We start from the raw sequence: 7,300 nt of genomic DNA, 5'->3' as shown, positions 1-7,300 counted from the left end.
GGGCTGGGGGTCCCACACCACTGCTCTATGCTAGGGGGAGGACATAGTTTGTCCCCCCTACCTCTGCTCTCACCTGTTGCACATAGAGATGTTGGAGAGGGCCTGTTTTCTTACGGGTAGGGGGGAAGAATGGACCCCAGGCCATGCAAGCCCCCATGAAAAGCTACAGCAAGAAGAGCCCCCTTTCCCCCCACCTCTGAGTTAGACCAATGGGGGGGTGCTTTTGTCTTTAAAGATGACAAGGTGACACTGACATACTACTGTCTGTTCTTTAAATCCACAGAAGTTTCCCCCACTCTGTTTATATGGAATCCAGTAGGTCATTGTTTTAAATTCTTTTTTTGTTGGTGTAGCTAGGGAGATTAATTTAACAACAACACCCCCCAAACTACCATCACCTCTAAGTAAATCTTGCCTCATTTCTACCAGTTGTTCTGTTGTTGTCCCCATTCCCCGCACACTGTTCCCTGACCTATTTACTCTGCCTCTCTCTGCCAAGGGCAGGCTTCTGACATGTGGGTGATTACATAAGGGATGGACAAAACCATAATCATGGATTCCTCCAGAGGATTAGGATTAATCACATCCTGCCAGAAGCAGGAAATTCAGCCAGATTACTGGACCTGCAGCTCTGCTGCTGCAGGCTGGGTGGCTCTCTAGAGCGCCCCCTGCAGCAAGGAATGTAAAGAGATGGGGCCTTCTTGGTAGTGGCTCCACGGATATGGAATTCCCTCTCCTAGGAGCGCAGATGGCTCCTTCCTTGCAGGCCTCTGAATGGGCACTGAAGACACACTTGTTCTAGACGCCCTTTGAGGAAAGATGCAGTGGACATTCAAACCCATGGGGTCCTCCCCATGGACTACAAATCCCATCATCCCTGATGATTGGGCCATACTGGCAAGGGCTGATATTCCAGCAACATCTGGAGGGCTGCAACTTCCCCATCTCTGTATAGGGTTTTAACTGGCCAAAGGGTTTGTTTGTTTGAATAGCTGTTTAAATTGGGAAAGTACGACAAGGCTGTATATTGTCTCCCTGCTTATTTAACTTATATGCAGAATTCATCATGCGAAAGGCTGGGCTGGATGAATCCCAAGCCAAAATTAAGATTGCCGGAAGAAATATCAACAACCTCAGATATGCAGATGGCACAACCTTGATGGCAGAAAGTGAGGAGGAATTAAAGAACCTTTTAATGAGGGTGAAAGAGGAGAGCACAAAATATGGTCTGAAGCTCAACATCAAAAAAACGAAGATCATGGCCACTGGGCCCATCACCTCCTGGCAAATAGAAGGGGAAGAAATGGAGGCAGTGACAGATTTTACTTTCTTGGGCTCCATGATCACTGCAGATGGTGACAGCAGCCACGAAAATAAAAGACGCCTGCTTCTTGGGAGAAAAGCAATGACAAACCTAGACAGCATCTTAAAAAACAGAGACATCACTTTGCCAACAAAGGTCCGTATAGTTAAAGCTATGGTTTTCCCAGTAGTGATGTATGGAAGTGAGAGCTGGACCATAAAGAAGGCTGATCGCCGAAGAATGGATGCTTTTGAATTCTGGTGCTGGAGGAGATTCTTGAGAGTCCCATGGACTGCAAGAAGATCAAACCAATCCATTCTGAAGGAAATCAGCCCTGAGTGCTCACCTTCCGGTGCGAGCCAAATCAGATTTCTGCCCCCTCCCCTGGATCTTCCTGAACAGGTTGTCAAGAGATCCACCCCCTGAATGAGATCACCCATCGGCGCTTCCATCCAGGGCCTTGCCTCATTAAAATGTTCCGCTGCAAACGTGGGGCTCATGGATCAATGTCCTCGTAGTGGAGAGACTTGATTGATTCCTCCTCCACCCTGATCTTGAAAATGAGTCAAGTCCTTTGCAGCAGCAACTAATGAGGACTCCTACGCCTCTCTCGGCCAAGGGTTTGGGAGCAAGCGATGGAAGACGTCAGGCGCAAGCAGCCTTTTTATTATTGCCTGCCATGCTTGACATTTGTCTTCGTGAGATAATAAGGACCCGTCAGATCTATACAACAATTACACGATATGGCAGCGCGGCGGTGATGTCGTTGTGGGGGCGAGGAGGGGGTGATGCGTCAAGAAACTTCTGCAATAAACCAGGGGGGCGGCGGCAGGTGAGGACATATTGTAAAATGGAAACACGGCCCGAAAGAATCAATCAAGCTCTGTTACCAATTTTATTTACATGAAGACGACATCGCGGGTGTCTCTGCAGAGTTGCCAACTGACCAAGAAGTAAACCTGACTACATTGCTCCTGTGTCTTTAACAGAGGCTGGGCCTAAGCTGATCACAGGTATGGAGCTCACATGGGGTGTTTTGGTTTTTTTTACATTGTGGGAGCAGAGGAGCAGCGGCTGGCTCAGAAGCTGGCAACCCTGCTTGTCAGAGCATCACACACACACACACACAAAACCACACACACAGAGAGTGTTGCTCCTGTGCTTTTAACGGGAAAATACGAAAATGGGGAAATAAAATACACACAAGCAGCTGTCTCGCATGAGGCAGACGAGGTCTCTCTGGGGGGTAGGATTAAAACCAAGGGAGTAGAAATGTCAGTGGAGCAGATTTCGGTTGAACATTAGGCAGGAGAAACTTCCCAATATTGAGAGCGGTTTAGCTGCAGAACGAATAAAATACAGTAGAATCATAGAGTTGGAAGGGACCCTGAGGTTCATCTAGCCCAGGGGTCAGCAAACCTTTTCAGCAGGGGGCCGGCCCACTGTCCCTCAGACAGTGGGACAGCCCACTTGTGGGGGGCCGGACTATATATTTTTTTTTGGGGGGGGGAGGAAATGAACAAATTCCTATGCCCCACAAATAACCCAGAGATGCATTTTAAATAAAAGGGCACATTCTACTCATGTAAAAACACGCTGATTCCCGGACCGTCCATGGGCAGGATTTAGATGTCGATTGGGCCGGATCCGGCCCCTGGGCTTCAGCTTGCCTACCCATGATCTTGTCCAGGGGTCAGCAACCTTTTTCAGCCATGGGCCAGTCCACCGTCCCTCAGACCATGTGGAGGGCTGGACTATATTTTGGAAAAAAAAGAAGAATGAATTCCTATGCCCCACAAATAACCCAGAGATGCATTTTAAAAAAAAGGACACATTCTACTCATGTAAAAACACACTGATTCCGGCTGGATTGAGAAGGCCATTGGGCCGCATCCGGCCCACGGGCCTTAGGTTGCCTACCCCTGATCTAGTCTAACCTGCTGCAATGCAGGAATCTTGCCCCCTGGGGGGCTCAAACCACCAACCTTCTGGGTCCCAGGCAGAGCCGCTGACTCCCTCCCCAGGTCAGTCCATGTGCAGGGAGGCCCACCCTCCTCGATTCAGGAGTACGAGAGAGTTCCTCGCAAGGAGAAACCCAGTGCTGCGCTGGATTGGTGTGTGTGTGTGTGTGTGTGTGTGTGTGAAAATGGATAAGAAGCTTTTTCAGCCCGGCGGGGGCCACATTTCCTCCTGGACAACTTCCCCGAGAGCCACATGCCTCAGTGGGTGGGGCTGGGGGCAGAAGTGGGAGGAGCCACACATTACAATAAGCCGGTGTCGGTCAGTCTTCTCGCCTGGGGAGAAAACAGCAAAGACCTGATGAAGAGAGCACAGCAGAGGTTATATTTTCTGAGAATCCTCTGGAAAAATAATCTCTCAAGGGACCTGTTGATGGCATTTTCCCATTGTACTGTGGAGAGTGTATTAACTTCTGGTCTGTGTGTGTGGTTTGGGAGCTGCGCCGTCAGGGAAAAAACAATGCTGTTGCAAAGACTGCGGAGAGAATAATTGGGTGCACTTTTCCCACCTTGGATCAAATCTATGCTTCCAGGTGTCATAAGAAAGCTGCAGAGATAGTGCAGGATAGTGCGCACCCCGGAAATTATCTCTTTCAGCTTCTGCCTTCTGGAAGAAGGTACAGGGTTATAAAGACTAGGACTAGCCGCCTGAGAAACAGTTTCTATCCAAATGTGAGTTTGGTTTTAAATGCAGTGTAAGGGTAGTCTTTATGCGAGCGTATTGTATTCAATTATGGGGTATCAGAGTTTTTAGGGGCTAACCAGGCTGGGATAGCAGGCTTGTGGGTTTTTGAATGTCTGATGTAGATTAATTCAATTTCGTTGTTCTGTATGGGACAATGACAATAAAGATTATCGGATCGGATCATAAGAGAAGCTCGTGTTTCTATTTCCTCAGCGTTGGATCTCTGATCCGCTTGAACCCAGCTAGTTTATACAGACAACTCACACCCATCTCTGAGATTCAGGACGGATAATAGAAAGTCCTTCTTCACACAGCCCCATAGTTAAGCTACGGAACTCCCTGCCACCAACTTGGATGGCTGTGGAGGAGGATTGGACAAGTTTGTGGAAAAGGTTATCAATGACCACTAGCCACGATGGCTCTGATCTGAATCCATGGTCAGAGGCAGTTATGCTTCTGAATGCCAGTTGCTGGAAACCGCAGGAGGAGAGAGGGGTATTGAGTTCGAATCCTGATTCCCTTTGGGGCACCTGGGTGGCCACTGAGAGAACAGGATGCTGGCCTCATCCAGCAGCGATTTCTTTCGGTTCTGATCTCCCCAGCCAGGCAAAAACATTCAAGGAAGGGTACAAAGGAAGGTAGATGGAGAAGGGGGGGTAGTTCTGGAAAGAGGTGGGAGTGGATGAGGATTGTGGGCCAGAAAGATCGGCCCTGGAGGGAGCCGTGCATCTTTAGCCTGGAAAAGAGGAGACTGAGAGGAGATAGGATAGCCCTCTTCAAATCTCAAGAACTGCCCCATGGAAGAGGAAATAAGCTTGTTTTCTCCTGCTCCAGAGGGTAGGACTCGAACCAGTGGCTTCAAGTTGCAAGAAAGGAGATTCTGGCTGTCAGGAATGAGCCAGCTCCCAGTGAAGGTTTGCAGCCAACGGCAGAAAGCAGCCAGGAACAGAGAGGCTTTGATGTTAGTCAGACAGGGGAGAGCTGGCAGCTGCAGACCTCGGCACTTTCTGACCCTGACGGAGAAGGCAATAGCTGAGAGCAGGCTAGAACACAGCCAAAGCTTGCCGGAAGCACAATCAGGCGCAAATAAACTCAGAGACAGCCTGTCAGGTGTGTGTGTGCAGGAGCCAGGCCTTGTGACCAATAGGACTTTGCAGGACTGGGGCCTTCCTAAGTTTGTTCTGAAGAGGCAAGGCACGGCCTCACAGGTGAGGCCGCTTGGTAACTCACTGCACCTGGTGGCAAGAGCCGGGAAGGGATATAAGGTCAGCATTTCCCCTTCGGCTCTTTGCCACAGCAACACACTTCCTGCCTTGCTGCGTTTGGCTTCTTGCTTCCTGATCCTTGAACCTCGCCTTCTTGACTCCCTGCTTCTTGATCCTCGGTCCCCTGACTTCGTGCCTCCTTGCTCTCTGGCCCTCGGACTCTTGGCTTCCTGACTCCTGGCTTCTGGACCCCCGTTCCTGCTCCCACCCCGCCATCTTGCCCCCGGTCCTGACGTCCCCTGCCGGGACTTTGCTCACCCGTGAACTGGACCGTGACACAGCCTCTCAGAGCTGGAAGAAGTTGGAGCTGATCTAGTAAGTCCGAGGAGTCGGCGAATGGGAGGGTTGTTAGACAGGAAGCAAAACAAGAGACGTAAGGGTCGTAAGTTCAGTATCTGCTGGAGACGCCGGAAGGAGTCTTCAGAAGGGTCATCTTGAGTGATGATGCCGGAGGCTTTGCTAGGGCCATCCAGAGCTATCTGTTTGTTTTTGCAATAAATCCTCAGTTTAATTAGCTATGCTTACTGTGTTATCAAGCTGGGAACCTGGAATCCTGACACCCGCTAAACATCAGGAAGAACTTTCTGACAGTAAGAGCAGTTCGACCGTCGAAGGATCTCCCTCGGGAGGTTGCGGACTCTCCTTCCTTGGAGGTTTTTAAGCAGAGGTTGGATGGCCACCTGTCATGGATGCTTTAGCTGGGATTCCTGCACTGCTGGGGGTTGGACTAGATGACCCTCGGGGTCCCTTCCAAATCTACAATTCTATGATTTGGGGCCAAGGCCTGAGCATCAGTAATTGGCGAGGGCTCCCTGAATGGTTCAGTAATCTACGTTTGGCTCACCGGAAAGAGATGAGCTCATTTCAAGAGAGGGAGATGGTTCTATAAACCAGACCTTCTGCGCTCCTGTTCCCCTGCCACCACCTAAAAAACAAAGATTGCCTCTCGTTCGTCTTGCCATGTCCTTTTGAATGCCTTCCGCAATATTCTCCTGGGATATGACTTCATCTTTGAGGCAGGCTTTGTCTGCCATCCTCTTTCATCCACCCTGTTCTCTCCCCCCCCCAAAAAAAACCCCCAACCACCTTAGTGCTAAGTTGTCTGGGTAGTCTTAAGAACATAGGTAGGCAACCTAAGGCCCAGGGGCCAGATCCGGCCCAATTGCCTTCTAAATCTGGCAGATGGTCCGGGAATCAGCGTGTTTTTACATGAGTATAATATGTGCTTTTATTTAAAATGCACCTCTGGGTTATTTGTGGAGCATAGGAATAGGTTCATTTCCCCCCTCTTCAAAATATAGTCTGGCCCACCAATTGGATTATGATTCGGATATGTTGATTGGCTGTTTTTATTGGAAAATCAATAAAAATGATTTTTTAAAAAATATATGCATATATAGAGAGAGTCCGGCCCCCCACAAGGTCTGAGGGACAGTGGACTGGCCCCCTGCTGAAAAAGTTTGCTGACCCCTGTGTAAGAACATGGGTAGACAAACTAAGGCCCGGGGGGCCGGATCCTGCCCAATTGCCTTCTCAATCTGGCTCGCGGACGGTCCGGGAATCAGTGTGTTTTTACATGAGTAGAATGTGTGCTTTTATTTAAAATGCACCTCTGGGTTATTTGTGGGGCATAGGAATGCGTTCATTTTTTCCCCTTCAAAATATAGTCCGGTCACCCCATTAGATTATGATTTGGATATGTTGATTGGCTGTTTTTATTGGAAAATCAATAAAAATTTTATGTCTATTGATATCAATATTGATATATAATGGTCCAGGAATCAGCGTGTTTTTACATGAGTAGAATGTGTCCTTTTATTTAACATGCATCTCTGGGTTATTTGTGGGGCATCGGAAATCGTTCTTTTTTTAATTTTCAAAATATAGTCTAGCCCCTCACAAGGTCTGAGGGGCAGTGGACCGGCCCCCTGCTGAAAAAGTTTGCTGACCCCTGCTTAAGATCATAACATAAGAACATGAGAAGAGCTCCACTAGATCTTGCCAAATGCCCATCTAAGTCCAGCAACCT

At 48.9% G+C, this 7,300-nt stretch overlaps 1 long non-coding RNA gene across 1 annotated transcript in view; it reads right to left on the bottom strand.

Moving 5' to 3' along the window:
* Positions 1-2,179: 2,179 nt before the first annotated feature.
* Positions 2,180-7,300, bottom strand: part of LOC310752046 — an 83,295-nt gene continuing 78,174 nt past the window's right edge. Inside the window, exon 2 of the long non-coding RNA XR_014542821.1 lies at positions 2,180-2,722. This is a non-coding gene — a long non-coding RNA (uncharacterized lncRNA). The remainder of the gene's footprint in view (positions 2,723-7,300) is intronic.

Source organism: Podarcis filfolensis, assembly GCF_964270895.1.
Source record: "Podarcis filfolensis genome assembly, chromosome: 16".
Classification (NCBI taxonomy): domain Eukaryota; kingdom Metazoa; phylum Chordata; class Lepidosauria; order Squamata; family Lacertidae; genus Podarcis; species Podarcis filfolensis.
This window is presented reverse-complemented; position numbering and strand designations above follow the sequence as displayed.